Below are 16688 nucleotides of genomic sequence, written 5' to 3'. Positions count from 1 at the left end.
GCTACCGCCTGACTCCTGAGTGTAACTTTTAATGTCGTGCCAGGGAACGAATCCAGGACCTCATATACCAGGTAGCCTCCCTGGCCTAACCTTTCTACTCTATAGATCTAGAGAGAGGGAAAGAGAGGAGAAAGGAAGACACAAATGTGGGGAGAGGGGACACTCCACAGCACAGCACAGCACAGCACAGCACAGCACAGCACAGCACAGCACAGCACAGCACAGCACCGCCAGCTGTGGAGTTCCCTGGGAGCTGTCCATAGTGCTCTCGTGTAGTGCTAGTGCTCCATCCATCCCATGGCCTCCCACATGGTGAAGCATTTGCTCTGTCCACTAAACTGTCTCCTAGCCCAGATAAAATGTAACTTTATAAAGTCTGTTTCTTTTCTTTTTTTCCTTCCTTCTTCTTCCTTTTTTTTTTTTTCTTCCCAGAACACTATTCAGCTCTGGTATATGGTGGTCCAGGGGATTGAACCTGGGACTTTGGAGACCTCTTTGTATAACCATTATGCTGTCTACCCCAGCCCACTTGTTTGTTTTTTTCTTTTCCTTCCCCCCTCCTCCGTTGTCTTTTTCACTGAACATATTTTCATGATTCCACATTGCCATTTTCTGCAATCTTTTAGTGAAGTGCCAAAATGAATGTCACAGAATTTAAATCATTTCCTTCTCTTTGAGCATTTAGATTGTTTTCAGTTATAAATAAGTAATACTGCATAGAAGACTTTGGTCATACTGGGGCTTATTTCCTCAGGCTAGATGAAATAGAGACTTGAGAATATTATTAAACATGTTTCACCATCAGGAAGAATTTCAAAAACTTCCAGAAAACAGCAGTGTGACTGACACAGGACAGACTTCAGATTTCTCCCTGTTGCAAAGCAGGCTGGGGTGAGCCAAGAAATTGGAGCTGAGGAGGTGGATGGTGTTGGGGGGAAGTGAAGAAAGCACTGGCAGAGGTGTGGAGGGGGATGTTTAAGAGGAAGGAGGCTCACCTGATTGAAACAAGTTCTGTCTTGAGCCCGCCACCAAGTGTTTTTTTTTTTAATTTTATTTTTAATCTTTATTTATTTATTTATTGAATAGAGACAACCAGAAATCAAGAGGGTAGGGGATGATAGAGAGGGAGAGAAACAGACACCCACAGTGCTGGTTTACCACTCTCAAAGCTTTCCCCCTGCACATGGGGACCAGGAGCTCGAACCCAGGTCCTTTCACATTGTGATATGTGCACTCAACCAGGTGTACCACCACCTGCCCACCTCCGAGTGTTTTTTTTTATTTATTTAAGAAAGGAGACATTAACAAAACCATAGAAGGGATACAATTCTGCACAATTCCCATAACCTGATCTCCACATCCCACCCCCTCCCCTGATAGCCTTCCCATTCTCTATATCTCTGGGCGTATGGATCCAGTGTCGTTGTGGGTTGCAGAGGGTAGAAGGTCTGGCTTCTGTAATTGCTTCCCCGCTGAACGTGGGCATTGACTGTGTGTGAGTGTGTGTGTGTGTTTTTTAAGAAAATTTTTAAATACTTCATTTATTTTATTTTAATGAGATACAGAGAACAGAGAGAGAGAGAGAGAGAAACTAGAGCACTGCTCAGCTCTGGCTTATGATGGTGCTGGGGATTGAACCTGGGATCTCAGAGCCTCAGGCATATGTCTTTTGTATAACCATTATGCTGTTTGCTCAGCCCCAAATGTCACTATTTTAAAAATATTATTTATTTATTTATTATATAGAGACAGAGAAATTGAGAGGGGCAAGGGAGATAAAGAGGAAGAGAGACAGATACCTACAGCCCTGCTTCACCACTCATGAAGCTTTCGTTTCACAGGTGGGGACCAGGGACTTGAACCTGGGTCCTTGCTCACTGTAATGTGTGCGCTTAACCAGGTGCACCACTGCTTGGCTCCTATCTTTTTTATTTTATTTATTTAATGAGAGCACTGCTTAGCTCTGGTTTATGGTGGTGTCTGCAGATTGAACCTGGGACCTTGGAGCCTCAGGCATGAGAGTCTCTTTGCATAACCATTATGCTATCTACCCTCACCCAGCCACCAAGTGTTTATGTGATGCTGCTTCTGAATGGCAACAGCATCCCCTCTACTCATGGCTGCTCGAGAGCCCCTGGGGCAGCTCTGGCCAGCTCCAGGGTGCTGACCTCTGTGACCACCAGGTAAGGGGTGGCCAAGGCGAGAGGCCCTTGAGTGGTGTTGAAAGAGACTGGCTGCATCCTGGAAGGGGACCCCAGATATCAAGGACTCACTCTGACACAGATGCCCTGTGAGGACAGTCTTTGCTTTGGTCTTTTTAGCCAAGTGGCAGAGCTAAAGAAAAAGGCCATGGTTTCAGTCTCATGCCAAACTTTGTGGGTTCTTTGGACAAGAACCAAACTCCTGACATTTCCTGGAGCTCAGCCCCACCCAGTCATACAGGGTGGCTCAGTAACTGGGAGGAAGCATGCATTTATTTTGTCAAATTACCCCAAAGGCTGGAACAATGAGTAAATTCAGACCCAAATTGAATTCAGCTGCCCCAGACTTATTAGCGTTGTCCTTTTTATAAAGGAAGGACAGCTGTCAACTAAGGAGGGCTGTGCCTTGTGTTACATCCTGCCATTTTCGTGAATGGAGCTGACTCACTAAATAGTGAAAATGAGTAGGAAATACTTGGCACTGCATTTCTCCCTGTTACCTTCAACAAGACTCACCAAGAATTGCCCACAGTGAACTAGATGCCAGTTCAGTATAAAAATGGGTGTCCAGATACTTGTGAGTAGTGGCTTTTTAGTTGGGACTTGGGCAACTAAGAAATTCCAGTGGCTTAGACTAGATGCCATTCGTGTATTATTATTGTTTTCCCTTTTTAAAAAAATATTAGTGATTTAATATTGATTTATAATATCATAAGACAACAGGTATAATTCTGCACTGCTCCCACCACCAAAGTTTTGTATCCCCATTCCCTCCATTGGAAGCTACAACAGTTCTCCCAAGGTTGTAAATACAGGTTAACGATTATTTCTACAATAATTGTTATTTTTAATTTTTTAATTATCTTTATTTATTTATTTATTGGCTAGAGACAGCCAGAAATTGAGAAGGAAGGGGGTGGTAGAAAAGGGCGAGAGACAGCAAGACACCTGCCACATTGCTTCACCACTCTCAAGACTTTCCCCTTGCAGGTGGGAAAAGTCTGGGGGCTCGAACCCAGGTCCTTGTGCATTGCAACATGCACTCAACCAGGTGCACCACCACCCAGCTCCTACAGTATTTATTCTTTTTCCCTTCTCTCCTGGTCCACAGGGGGATAATTGGACCCCTGACCCATTTTGATGGAATTGTGAAATGGGATTTGTTTTGGACCCTTCTGCACTGTTGATGGATGAAATAGGAAGGCTGAACTTTTTGCTCCTTGAGGTGGAGACTCTCTCTCTACTGCCTCTCCATGCTATTAGGAGCACCTTAGGCTCAGCAGCATAGCTTAAAAATTGACCTGGGAGGTGATGCAGAATGTAAAGAACCGAACTCTCAAGCATGAGGTCCTGAGTTCAAAATCCCTGATATCCCATGTGCCAGAGTGATGTTCCAGTTCTTCTTCTCTCATTAATAAATAAATACATCTTTAAAAGACACAATGTTCTTTCCCTGGGCAGACGACCCCACCATGTGTCCTGGAGCCCCACCTCCCCAGATCCCTGCCCCACTAGGGAAAGAGAGACAGGCTGGGAGTATGGATCGACCTGCCAATGCCCATGTTCAGTGGGGAAGCAATTATAGAAGCCAGACCTTCCACTTTCAGCACCCCATAATGATCCTGGGTCCATACTCCCGAGCAATAAAGAATAGGGAAGCTATCAGGGAAAGGGATTGGACACGGAGTTCTAGGCGTGGGAATTGTGTGAAATTGTACCCCTCTTATCCTATAGTCTTGTCAATATTTCCATTTTATAAATAAAAATTAAAAAAACAAGGTTCTCTCAGTTATTTATTTTTAAAAAACATTTATTGGATAGAGACAGAGAGAAATTGAGAGGAAGAGGAGAGAAACAGAAAAACCTTTATGTAGCTATTTCACTGCTTGTGAAGATTTCCCCTTGCAGGTGGGAACAGGGGCTTCAACCTGGATCTTTGAGCATTGTAACGTGCATTCAACCACTGCCTGCCCCCCTGATTTTATCTATTTATTAATGAGAGAGACCAGAGGAGAGGGAAAGAGAACCAGGGCTTTACTCTGGTACATGTGCTACTGGGATCAAACTTGGCAGTTTGATATTATGCTTGATAGTTCAATGCCTTATCCACTGTACCAGACTACATAAATAAATAAATGAGTCTTTTTATTTTTTTATTCTCTTTTATTGCTCTTGTTGTTTTATTGTTGTAGTTACTATTGATATTGTTGTTGTTGGATAGGGGAGAGAGGAAGGGAAGACAGAGAGGGGTAGAGAAAGACACCTGCAGAATAGCTTCACCGCTTGTGAAGTGACTCCCCTGCAGGTGGGGACCCGGGGGCTTGAACCAGGATCCTTACGCCAGACCTTGTGCTTAACCCGCTGTGCTACTGCCTGACTCCCTAAATAAATATTTTTAAAAAAATTGTCCCAGGTTTCCAGGGAGGTGTCTCAATAGATAAAGCATTGGACTTTCAAGCATGAGGTCCCAGGTTTGATCCTGATACCACATGTACCAAAGCAGTGCTCTGGTTCTCTCTCTTTCTCTCATAAACAAACAAACAAGCAAATTTTTTAAAAAAAGATTGACATAGTAGGGGACTGAGAGATAGCTCAGCTGGTAGAGCTCACACTTTACCATGTGTGAGGACCTGGGTTCGAGGTCCTGACCATCACATGGGAGCAACTACATGGGGGTAGCTTCACAAGCAATAGAGCACTGCTATGGTTTCTTTCCTCTATCTTTCTTCCTATTAAAAATTTATTTATGTGGTCCGGTAGGTGGCGCAGTGGATAAAGCATCAGACTCTCAAGCATGAGGTCCTGAGTTCAATCCCCAGCAGCACATGTACCAGAGTGATGTCTGGCTCTTTCTCCTCCTATGTTTCTCATTAATAAATAAATATGTAAAAAATATTTATTTATTTATGAGAAAGATAGGAGGAGAGAGGGAAGGAACCAGACATCACTCTGGTACATGTGCTGCAGGGGATTGAACTCAGGACCTCATGATTGAAAATCCAGTGCCTTATCCACTGCACCACCTCCAGGACCACTGATCTTTCTTCCTCTATCCTCCCCCATCTTGAAAAAGAGAAGGAGGAAAGTCCAGAGGGACCAATAGAATTGGCTGGCACGGAGCCTCAGTAATAACCCTGATGGAAAAAAAATTTTTATTTGGCCCAGTAAAATTTCAGTTCTGCTAGGAAGTTTTATTTTGGGAGGTGGAGGACTAGAGAGATAGCTCACTGGATACAGTGCCTGTATTGTCATGAGTGTTACCTAGATTGAAGCCTCAGTACTACATGGAAAATGCTAGGAAACAGGAGAAATCTTTAATATTGTTTCCTTTTCTCTCATTTAAAAAAATTTATTTCTTTATTAGTTATTCAGTATTGATTTACAAAATTACATGTCAACAGGGGTTTAGTTCCACATTGCTCCCACCACCAGAGTTCTGAATCCCAAGTCCCTCCATTGCAAACCACCACGGTTCTCCCAAGGTTGCAGACATAGGTTAACAGTCATCTCTACAACTATCTGTCTATATTTGTACATAATTGCCCCCCTTTTCTTCCAGATCCAATCCTCTCTCCCCATCCAAGCCACACATCACCCTATTACTACATCCACATATTTTTCCCCTTTTCGTCTTCTTTCTGGGACCTGATGAAGCTGGAGTTCAGAGCCCTCTTATCCTCTTTCTATCACTTCTCCCCCACTGGGAGTATGGATCAAAATAGTTTTTGGTGTGCAGAAGGTAGGAATTCTGGCTTCTGTAATTGCTCCTCTGCTGTATTTGGGTGTTGGCAGGTTGATCCATACCTCCAGCCTTTTTCTATCTTTCCCTAGTGGGGTAGAGCTCTGGAGAGGTGAAGTTCCAAGACACATCGGTGAGGTAGGTTGTCTTTCCTCTCTGTCTCTGCCAGAGTAAAAAAATTAAGTGGCTCAGCAAAGTGAAATCACATATGCACAAGTCTCTAGTCACACACACACACACACACACACACACACACACACACACACACACACACACACACACACACGCACACATACTCACTCACTTAATTTTTATGAATGAAAGAGACAGAGACCAGCAGAGTATTGCTCAGCTCTGTCAGTGCTGGGAATTGAATCGGGAGCTGTGGACAGAAGTCCTATGCTCCTGATCTAAGATAGCTGTCCAACCTCCTGCTAGGAAGTCTTGGTAGAGAGCCTCTTCTATACTCTCCTGCTGTATTGAATTATCAGCAGATGGTCCCTTATTTCATGTTCCAGTGATCTGTGAGATACTTCCTTCTTCCTGGAGGTCATAAACTAGGTGTTATCTTCTGATAAGACTATTCTGACAGCTGCAGTGGAGAACCTGCATGAGCGTCATGAAATGCTATCTTCTCGTGGTGCAAATGACACAAACCTGAGCCTCCTACAGCTTCTCCCACCCACTGCTTCTGGCTTCCTCAAAGAGGAGATGCTGGAGGGATAGGGGGGAATGAGCCTCTGGGATTCTTCTGTGGGGCTGAGACCTTCTTGCCAGACTTGCCACATGGATCCCTCTGAGTCTCACCTCACTTCCCACATGGAAAACAACCTCAGCTTTCTCACCTTTGCTCATGGGACTAGATGACCAGTTGGCTTTTGTCTTCCCTGTGGATGTGCTCCTAATTCTCAGTGGCTTTCTTCTTTCCCCTTTCATTTGTGTCAAACCTTCCAAACACCTATTAAATTAAGATGCCTTTGCACACTTATTTTCTCCCAAGTCAAGGAATGCTAGAAAGTCACTTTGGACTTGTGAGGGGAACCGTGGCTTCTCAGGCACATTTGTTTGGCACTGGGGGCAGGGGTAGGAAGAGCTTGGGAAGCCTTCCAGCTGCACTGAAGCTTCCTTCATTGAAGTGGGGGCCAGGCTTCCACCTTGATTGGGAGTACATGAGATATTTTGCAGGCTCCCACAATTTCACTTTTAAATTCAGATCTGACAAAAATCACTGCTGTCTTCTAATGAACAGGTCAGAATAGAAATAATTTTGTGACCCAGCCTGTTTCCCCCCTTTTTTAAAAAATATTTTATTGTGAGTTGGACTGTAGCACAGCTGGTTAAGCACAGGTGGTGCAAAGCACAAGGACCAGTGGAAGGATCCCGTTTCGAGCCCTTGGCTCCCCACCTGCAGGGGAGTCACTTCACAGGTGGTGAAGCAGGTCTGCAGGTGTCTATCTTTCTCTCCCCCTCTCTGTCTTACCCTCCTCTCTCCATTTCTCTCTGTCCTATCCAACAACAATGACCGGTGACAATAATTACAACAATAAAACAACAAGGGCAAAAAAAGGGAATAAATAAATATTAAAAAAATAAAAGATGAACAAAATTATTATTTGCTTTTTTTTTTTATAGACAGAGAAGAATCAAGAGAGAAGGGGGAAAAAAAGAGACACCTGTTGGTATGGAAGGTGGTGCAGTAGATAAAGCACTGAACTCTCAAGCATGAGGTCCTGAGTTCAGTCCTTGGCAGCACATGTGCCAGATTGATGTCTGGTTCTTCCTCTCTCTCCTATATTTCTCATAAATAAATACATAAATAAAAATTAAAAAAAAAGAAAGAAAGGATAGAGACACCTGCAGAACTGCTTCACTGCTTATGAAGCTTTTCCCTTGCAAGTAGGGCCAGGGCTTGAACCCGGAACATTGTGCATTTTAAGATATGTACCCTACCAGGGGTACATATGCACCACCACCTGGCCCCATGCTTCCCTTTTTTGATTTTATGGTCAGGAAACTCCACTAACTTTATTGCACAATGCAGTCATGAGTGTCTTTGATTGACCTGTAAGTGTCCCTGGATCCATGCTGATGGCTGTAAATCCATGCCAAGCCGCTGTGGGAGCATACTGACATTTATAAGGCTGTTGGTGACATCTTTTTTTTCATTTGATATCTGCTCTTTCACTCAGGCAACCATGCATAACCCAAAACAGCCCAAACTTTTCCTGGTTCAAAGGTGAGCTAAGTTCCATCTAGCAGGAAGTGAGGAACAGATGTATTTATAGGAGCGTGAGGGCCGAGCTGTGGCCAGCTGAAAGCCCTGTGGTCTGGGAGTGTGTGGTCCTCAGTGGCAGGAAGCTCTTCTCATGCTTCAGCCAGTGGCTGCGCTGCTCACCACAGCTGCCCTGCATACTGGGGAAATCAGAGTTTGTTCAAAGCCCCCTGGGGGTGTGACCCAGAGCCACAGTGTGAGCAGTCTCTTTCCCAGTGCCTTCTGCCCCTGGAGCTGCCCTGCAGGGCAAGGTTAGGGTGGCAGTGGCCCAGGAAACCTACCTGTTTCTCCATCTGTTCCTCATCTCTTTTCCTGTGACTGCCTGTGCACTACACCCTCCTGGGGCTCCCCAGCACCTTAGAACACAGCCCAAGCTCTGCCTTAAATACCTTGCTCAGAGATGCTCCATCAGCTGCCTCCTTCATTGTCTCCTGCCTTCCCCTTGGCCTTCAGTGTACACACACACACACACACACACACACACACACACACACACACACACACACACACACCTAGCACAAGGCTTATTCAACCTGTGTTTATCACCGCTGGAACAGATGAGATGCACAGGGACTGTACCCATGAGAAGAAGTTGAGTGACCGGGTGGTTCTCACCTTTGGAAATTACAGGTTGACCTAGAGATTCAACCTGATGTTGGTAGAACCTTCTGCCAGTAGGCTTAGGAAATACACATGGACAGGTGAGTGTAGGGGAGCTCATGCTGTCTGAGTCTGCAGAAAGGCACCTGAACATCCCTCCCTTCCGCTGCAGAGATACAGTAGTGGGTCTGTGAGTCCTACATGCAGAACCCAGCACAGGGCTGGAGGAGAGAAACCGCAAGCATGCTTTCTGGGGCCCACAGAGTACCCTGAAGTCAAAGTAAATTAGCTGCCAGTGCCAGAGACTTGTGAGAGCTTACCTATAGGATTTTGGCATGCTTCAAAAGTTTTCTGAGTTTGATGTCTCGAGGACTATGATCCTGGTGACAGCTGCTGCCAACCCTGAGCAGAGGCAGGGACTCCCTGGGACTCTGTGCTGGCTGACTGTGGAATGCAGGTGTCCTTGAGGTGTGTCAGAGGTGGGTACTGTCACTTGGTCCTTCAGGGAAGCCTATAATTATGACTACTTCCTGGAGGAAGAACTTGTGTGTGTCAGGGGAGGGCAGGGGTCCTTTGAGGCCCTTAGACAGGTGACATCTCAGCTCTGTGACCACAGGAGGCACCTTGCCTGCTTCTGGGAGATGAGACCCCATGCAGAGGTCAGGCATACACTGTAGCTACCTTGCCAGCCTTGTGCCCTCCTACCACTTATTCCCCTACTCTGTCAGGCCTCTTGCTGTGTCTCTCCCTGTCACTTCATTCCTTCTTTCTGAGTCCATGCAGGAGGTGGCCGGGGAATGGTGACCCATGCCCTCACAGAGTGCCCTGAGCTCAAAGGCCCTGGCTTAGCTCACAGCCACTGATAGTTCCCTGGATCTGGCCCAGAATTGCTTGCAACGTTCATCTGATCTTGAACCTCCTGGGCTGTGGGTTCCATTTGGTAAATTGATGCAACCCTTCAGGCCACACCAACTGTGTCCAGACACTGTAACTTATCTCCGTTTCCCTCTTAATTCCTATCTGTTGCAAACTGTGTTTGCTGTGATCAAGAACACAATGTAAGGGTGATGCTGTTACAAAGTCTAGGGGATCATGCCAACTCTATAAAACGTTTCTGCCTCCTTCCCACTGCGTTCTTACCTGTATACGTATGTGTAAGTGTAGTAAGATTGATATTTATTCCATATTCTTGTACCCAGGATAGAGTACTGTACATCCACAGTGGGATTCAATAAATGTTGGTTACCTGTCGATGGTTTTGGTTTCTCAACTATGAAATGGGCATTTTCCTCATTTGCATTGTGTGCTGATTAATATTGTATCACCCAATTGTTTGAATTCATTTGCCATTTTCCTGTTTGCAACCCCCCCATCAAGATTTATAAATACTGCTGCAGTGAACATATTTCTCCATGTAACTGTTTTTGAGTGTTTTGAGTGATTTCCTTAGGACAAATTCCAAGTTTTTTTTTTTTAATTCTTGGCTTAGAGGAGAGGAACAGAAGCATGATAGAAATTGCTTTCTATTATTTATCCCTGTTGCCAAGATTGAGAATATTAGTTCTATCATAAGCTTTTCAGCCTTTGGGTTGTAGTTTAAAATTTTTTACTAAGATTTAGTTGTTCTTATTTGCCTTCTCATATGTATGGATTTTTTAATGCTTGTATTTTTTTTGTTATTGTTGTTTTAATAATGATCATCAAGACCATAGGATAAGAGGGGTACAATTCTACACATCTCCCACCACCAGAGTTCTGCATCCCATCCCCTCCATTGGAATTTTTCCTGTTCATCTGGGATCAAACGAAATCGGGCGTGTTTAGGGTGGTATGGCCATAGACAATTTTTCCTATTCTTTACCCCTCTGGGAGTATAGATCCAGGATCATTATGGGGTGCAGAATATGGGAGGTCTGGCTTCTGTAATTGCTTCCCAGCTGAACATGGGCATTGGCAGGTCGATCCATATTCCCAGCCTGTCTCTATCTTTCCCTAGTGGGGCAGGGCTCTGGAGAAGTGGGGTTCTGGGGTACATTGGCAAGGTCCTCCATCCAGTGAAGTCAAGTTGGCACCATGGCATCAAGTAGCATTTGCAACTTGGTGGGTGGTATTATTTCCATAAAACTTCATGACAGCTAGATATGGAGAGACATCTGCTTTGGTGTCTTTAGAGATGACACTATTTCTTTGAGAAGTAAGAGTCTGGGTTGTTAAAACAACAATAATAAGATCATTATTGTTGTTAGTACTAGTAGCAGCATTCTGCAGTACTGATAATCATTATATTTTGAGTTTAGAGTTCAACATTGATACTTCTAGGTTCTGTCTGTGGCTTTTGTGTGGGTTGAAGAATTGTGTAAGCCATTACTAATTGTACTACTTCTTGGGTGTATTACAGCTTTGTGTAGTTTATATAGCTGTTAAAACACAGATTTTTGGTGGTTTGGGTTGAGTTTATATTACAGATATGGTTCACTCTATCTTCATCTCATATTTACTGTAAATGCTTTCTTAGGTGTGATTGTCAATGTCAGTGTCACTGTCCACACCTAGTGTGTTGTTATAGGCATGACTTCATGATCTTTGGGGAGTTCGAGAATGTGGTTGCTGGGAAAACAAAAGAGATATACTTCAACCTCCATGGCTCAGCTGGCATAGCAGCAATCCCAGTAGTGCCCTGGTCTGGTCCCCACAACTCAATCTTTGGGCCATCCTGCACTGCCCACTCTGTTCCCAAGAGCCCCCACTGCACGCCTGGCCCAGCAAGTTCTTTTTTTTTTTAATTTTTGTTATTATCTTTTATTTATTGGATAGAGACAGACAGAAACCGAGAGGGAAGGGGGAGATAGAGAGGGAGTGAGACAGAGAGACACCTGCAGCCCTGCTTCACCACTTTCGAAGCTTTTCCTCTGCAGGTGGGGACCAGGGGCTTGAACCCAGGTCCTTGTGCACTGTAACCAGTGCGCTCAACCAGATGCGCCACCACCTGGCCCCGACAGCAAGTTCTTTTGAGCTGAGGTTTCTGCTTCTCTTTTGGGGGATGAGGACCAAAATGAACTTTGTAGGGCTTGCCTGACAGGTGACACAGAGCCAGCAGGTCCATCTCTGACTCAAGGCGTTTAAAAATATCTTGGGGAGGGAACTGATCCTGAACATTAAGTTCTTAGCAAAGGCAGTTTTGGTGTGGAGCTTGGAAGGTACACTAGTTCCACAATATCAGAAGCCATTTGCCTGCCAGGAATTGATCCTAGATGCTTGGGGCCTGTGGAGGTGAAGCTGCAAGTGAGGCCCAGCTTCTGGCACTTTCTTGCCTGAGGGCTCTTCCTCTCTGCTTAGTTGTGTGCTACAGGGGAGGCATTGAGGAGGGACCCCAAGCAGACAGCTAACTCTTGTTTTAGCAGCAGAGATTTCAGTCCCAGCCCTGCTGGCTTTTCTACTCTTGGTGCATGTTTGGGGGCAGGTCTGTTCATTCAGCAAACACATGGGAGGCACTTAGATGGCTACAGAGGCAACCAGCGGCCATCCTCCAAGACTGGGTATATAGCATAGTGGATATATAGCATAGTGGTTATGCAAGTGACTTTCTTTTTTTTAATTTTATTTATTTATTTGTTTATTCCCCTTTTGTTGCCCTTGTTGTTTTATTGTTGTAGTTATTATCAATGTCATTGTTGTTGGATAGGACAGAGAGAAATGGAGAGAGGAGGGGAAGACAGAGAAGAGGAGAGAAAGACAGACACCTGCAGACCTGCTTCACCGCCTGTGAAGCGACTCCCCTGCAGGTGGGGAGCGGGGACTCAAACCTGGATCCTTTTGCCAGTCCTTGAGTTTGGCGCCACCTGCGCTTAACCCGCTGCGCTACCGCCCGACTCCCGGCAAATGACTTTTTTTTTTTTTTTTCATTTTTTTTTTTAAATTTATTTTTTATTTAAGAAAGGATTAATTAACAAAACCATAAGGGTAGGAGGGGTACAACTCCACACAATTCCCACCGCCCAATCTCCATATCCCACCCCCTCCCCCGATAGCTTTCCCATTCTCTATCCCTCTGTGAGCATGGACCCAGGGTCATTGAGGGTTGCAGAAGGTAGAAGGTCTGGCTTCTGTAATTGCTTCCTCGCTGAACATGGGCGTTGACTGGTCGGTCCATACTCCCAGTCTGCCTCTCTCTTTCCCTAGTAGGATGGGTCTCTGGGGAAGCTGAGCTCCAGGACACATTGGTGGTTTCTTCAATCCAGGGAAGTCTGGCCGGCATCCTGATGACACCTGGAACCTGGTGACTGAAAAGAGAGTTAACATACAAAGCCAAACAAATTGTTGAGCAATCATGGACCCAAAGCTTGGAAAAGTGGAGAGGAAGTATTAGGGAGGTACTCACTGCAAACTCTAGTATACTTCTGCTTTCTTACTTTGGTGCCATACTCCAAACTCAGTCAATTTCTGCTTTGCGTTTCTACTTCTTTTTTTTTTTACATGCATAACATTCCCCAGATTCCCATTTAGCAATACAACCCCCGCTATTTCATTCATAATTTTTCATGGACCTGTATTTTCCCCACCCACCCACCCACCCCATAGTCTTTTACTTTGGTGTAATACTTTATTGGGGAATTTTACATTCAATAGTAAATGCAATAGTTTGCACATGCATAACATCTCCCAGTTTTCCATATAACAATACAACCCCCACTAGGTCCTCTGTCATCCTTTTTGGACCTGTATTCTCCCCCCCCCCCCCCCAGAGTCTTTTACTTTGGTGCAATATGCCAATACTCTCACTCTCAGGCCGAAGTTATAAAACAAGATTAGAAAAGAAAACACAAGTCGAACCTGAAATGGAATTGGAGTATTACACCAAAGCAAATGACTTTCATGCTTCAGGTTCTGAGATCCCAGGTTCAATCCCCAGCACCACTATAAGCCAGAACTGAGCAGAGCTCTGGTTTAGAAAAAGAAAGCAGGAGTGGGAGAGATAACATCAGGATTTTGCAAAGAGATTCTCATGTTTGAGATTCCAAAGTCCACAGCACCATAAGCAAGACCTGAGTAGTGGTCTGGTCTAAATAAATAAATAAATAAATAAAATAAAATAAATAACAACAGCAAACAAGAGAAAAAAAAAAGAAAACAGGGGAGTCGGGCTGTAGCGCAGCGGGTTAAGCGCAGGTGGCGCAAAGCACAAGGACGGGCATAAGGATCCCGGTTCGAACCCCGGCTCCCCACCTGCAGGGGAGTCGCTTCACAGGCGGTGAAGCAGGTCTGCAGGTGTCTATCTTTCTCTCCCCTCTCTGTCTTCCCCTCCTCTCTCCATTTCTCTCCGTCCTATCCAACAACGATGACAACAACAATAATAACTACAACAATAAAACAACAAGGGCAACAAAAGGGAATAAATAAATAAAATAAATATTAAAAAAAAAAAAAGAAAAAAAAAAAAGAAAACAGTAGGGCCGGGTGGTGGTTCACCTAGTTCAGTGCACATATTACAGTGTGCAAGGACTCCAGCTCAAGTCTCCAGCCCCCACCTGGAGAGGGGAAGCTTTACAAGCAGTGAAGCTGTGCTGCAGGTGTTTCTCTTTCCCCCCTACTTACTCTCTCCTTCCACCTCAGTTTCTCTCTATCCAATAAATAGATAAGTAAATAAGTATTAAAAACAAACAATAAAAGTGTATGCATTAGCATATACCTTTCCCTATGTGAGGACAGAGTGAGACCAGAGCACTCCTAGGCTCTATTATTTTTTAAATTTATTTTTATTTTTTATTTTTTAATATCTTTATTGGGGAATTAATGTTTTACATTCAACAGTAAATGCAATAGTTTGTACATGCATAATATTCCCCAGTTTTCCTCAGTTGTATATAACAATACAACCCCCACTATGTCCTCTATCATCCTTCTTGGATCTGTATTCTACCCCCCTCCCCACCCCAAAGTCTTTCACATTGGTGCAATAAGCCAATTCCAGTTCAGGTTATACCTGTGTTTTCTCCTCTGATCTTGTTTTTCAGCTTCGGCCTGAGCGTGAGATCATCCCATATTCATCTTTCTGTTTCTGACTTATTTCACTTAACTTGAATTTTTCATGCTACATACAAGATCGGCTGAAAATGGTGAAGTCACCATTTCTAATAGCTGAGTAGTATTCCATTGTGTGTATATATCACAACTTGCTCAGCCACTCATCTGTTGTTGGACACCTAGGTTGCTTCCAGGTTTTGGCTATTACAAATTGTGCTGTTAAGAACATATGTGTACACAGATCTTTTTGGATAGGTGAGTTGGGTTCCTTAGGATATATCCCCAGGAGAGGAATTGCAGGATCATAGGGTAGGTCCATTTCTTGCCTTCTGAGAGTTCTCCAGACTGTTCTCCACAGAGGCTGGACCAATTTACATTCCCACCAGCAGTGCAGGAGGGTTCCTTTGACCCCACAACCTCTCCAGCATTTGCTGCTGCTATCTTTTCTGACGTGTGACATTCTCAGGAGTGAAGTGGTATCTCATGGTTGTCTTTATTTGCATTTCTCTGACAATCAGAGACTTGGAGCACTTTTTCATGTGTTTCTCAGCCTTTTGGGTCTCTTCTGTGGTGAATATTCTGTCCATGTCCTCTCCCCATTTTTGGATGGGGTTATTTGTCGTCTTGTTGTTGAGTTTGGCAAGCTCTTTATATATTTTGGTTATTAGCCTTTTGTCTGATGTATGGCATGTAAAGATCTTCTTCCCTTCTGTGAGGGGTCTCTCTGTTTGGGTAGTGGTTTCTTTTGCTGTGCAGAAGCTTTTTAATTTGATGTAATCCCATAGGTTTATACTTGCCTTAGTCTTCTTTGTAATTGGATTTGTTTCATTGAAGATGTCTTTACAATTTATGCGGAAAAGAGTTCTGCCAATATTTTCATCTAAGTATTTGATAGTTTCTGGTCTAATATCCAAGTCCTTGATCCACTTGGAATTTACTTTTGTAATTGGTGAAATATAGTGGTTCAGTTTCATTCTTCTGCATGTTTCAACCCATTTTTTCCAACACCATTTGTTGAAGAGATTCATCTTTCCCCATCTAATAGTCTGGGCACCTTTGTCTAAAATTAGATGTCCATAGGTGTGGGGGCTTACTTCTGGGCTTTCAATTCTAGTCCACAGGCCAGTGTGTCTGTTCATGTTCCAGTACCAAGCAATTTTGAAGACAATGGTCCTGTAATACAATTTGAGATCTGGGAGTGTGATGCCTCCAGTTTTGTTCTTTCTTCTCAAGATTGTTTTGGCAATCCTAGATCTTTTCTTGTTCCAGATAAACATTTGTAGCATTTGTTTTATTCTCCTAAAAAATGTGGTTGGAATCTTGATGGGGATAGCATTAAATTTTTAGATGGCTCTGGGTAGTATATTCATTTTGATGATGTTAATTCTTCCAAACCATGAACATGGAATATCTTTCCGCCTCTTTGTGTCTTTTGCAATTTTCTTGAGTAATGACTCATAATTTTCAGTATACAAGTCTTTCACTTCTTTGGTTAGGTTTATTCCCAGATATTTTATTGTTTTTGTTGCTATAGTAAAAGGAATTGATTTCTGGATTTCAACTTCTTCTAATTTAGTGTTTGCATAGAGGAATGCCACTGACTTTTGAATGTTAATTTTGTAGCCTGTCACCTTACTGTATTGCCTGATGATTTCCAAAACCTTCTTGCTGGATTCCTTAGGTTTTTCTATGTATACTATCATGTCATCTGCAAATAGGGAGATCTCTTCCAATCTGTATCCCTTTAATTCATTGCTCCTGCCTGATTGCTATGGCAAGAACTTCTAAGACTATGTTGAATAGTAATGGTGATAGTGGGCAGCCCTGTCTAGTACCTGATCTGAGTGGAAGTGCT

The 16688-nt window shown here is 43.9% G+C and overlaps 1 protein-coding gene across 8 annotated transcripts in view; it reads left to right on the top strand.

Annotated features, from left to right (window-relative positions):
- Positions 1-16688, top strand: part of KIAA0513 (KIAA0513 ortholog) — a 74557-nt gene that overhangs the window by 26956 nt on the left and 30913 nt on the right. Inside the window, exon 1 of one of the 8 annotated variants that reach the window (XM_060185077.1) lies at positions 10507-10640. The exons of 6 other annotated variants lie outside the window; for them this stretch is intronic. The gene's annotated coding sequence lies outside the window, so the exon portion shown is untranslated. Of the gene's footprint in view, positions 1-10506; positions 10641-16688 lie in introns of those variants that run through there. One more of the 8 variants, XM_060185080.1, reaches the window with a different exon arrangement.

Source organism: Erinaceus europaeus, chromosome 2, assembly GCF_950295315.1.
Source record: "Erinaceus europaeus chromosome 2, mEriEur2.1, whole genome shotgun sequence".
Taxonomy (NCBI): Eukaryota; Metazoa; Chordata; class Mammalia; order Eulipotyphla; family Erinaceidae; genus Erinaceus; species Erinaceus europaeus.
This window is presented reverse-complemented; position numbering and strand designations above follow the sequence as displayed.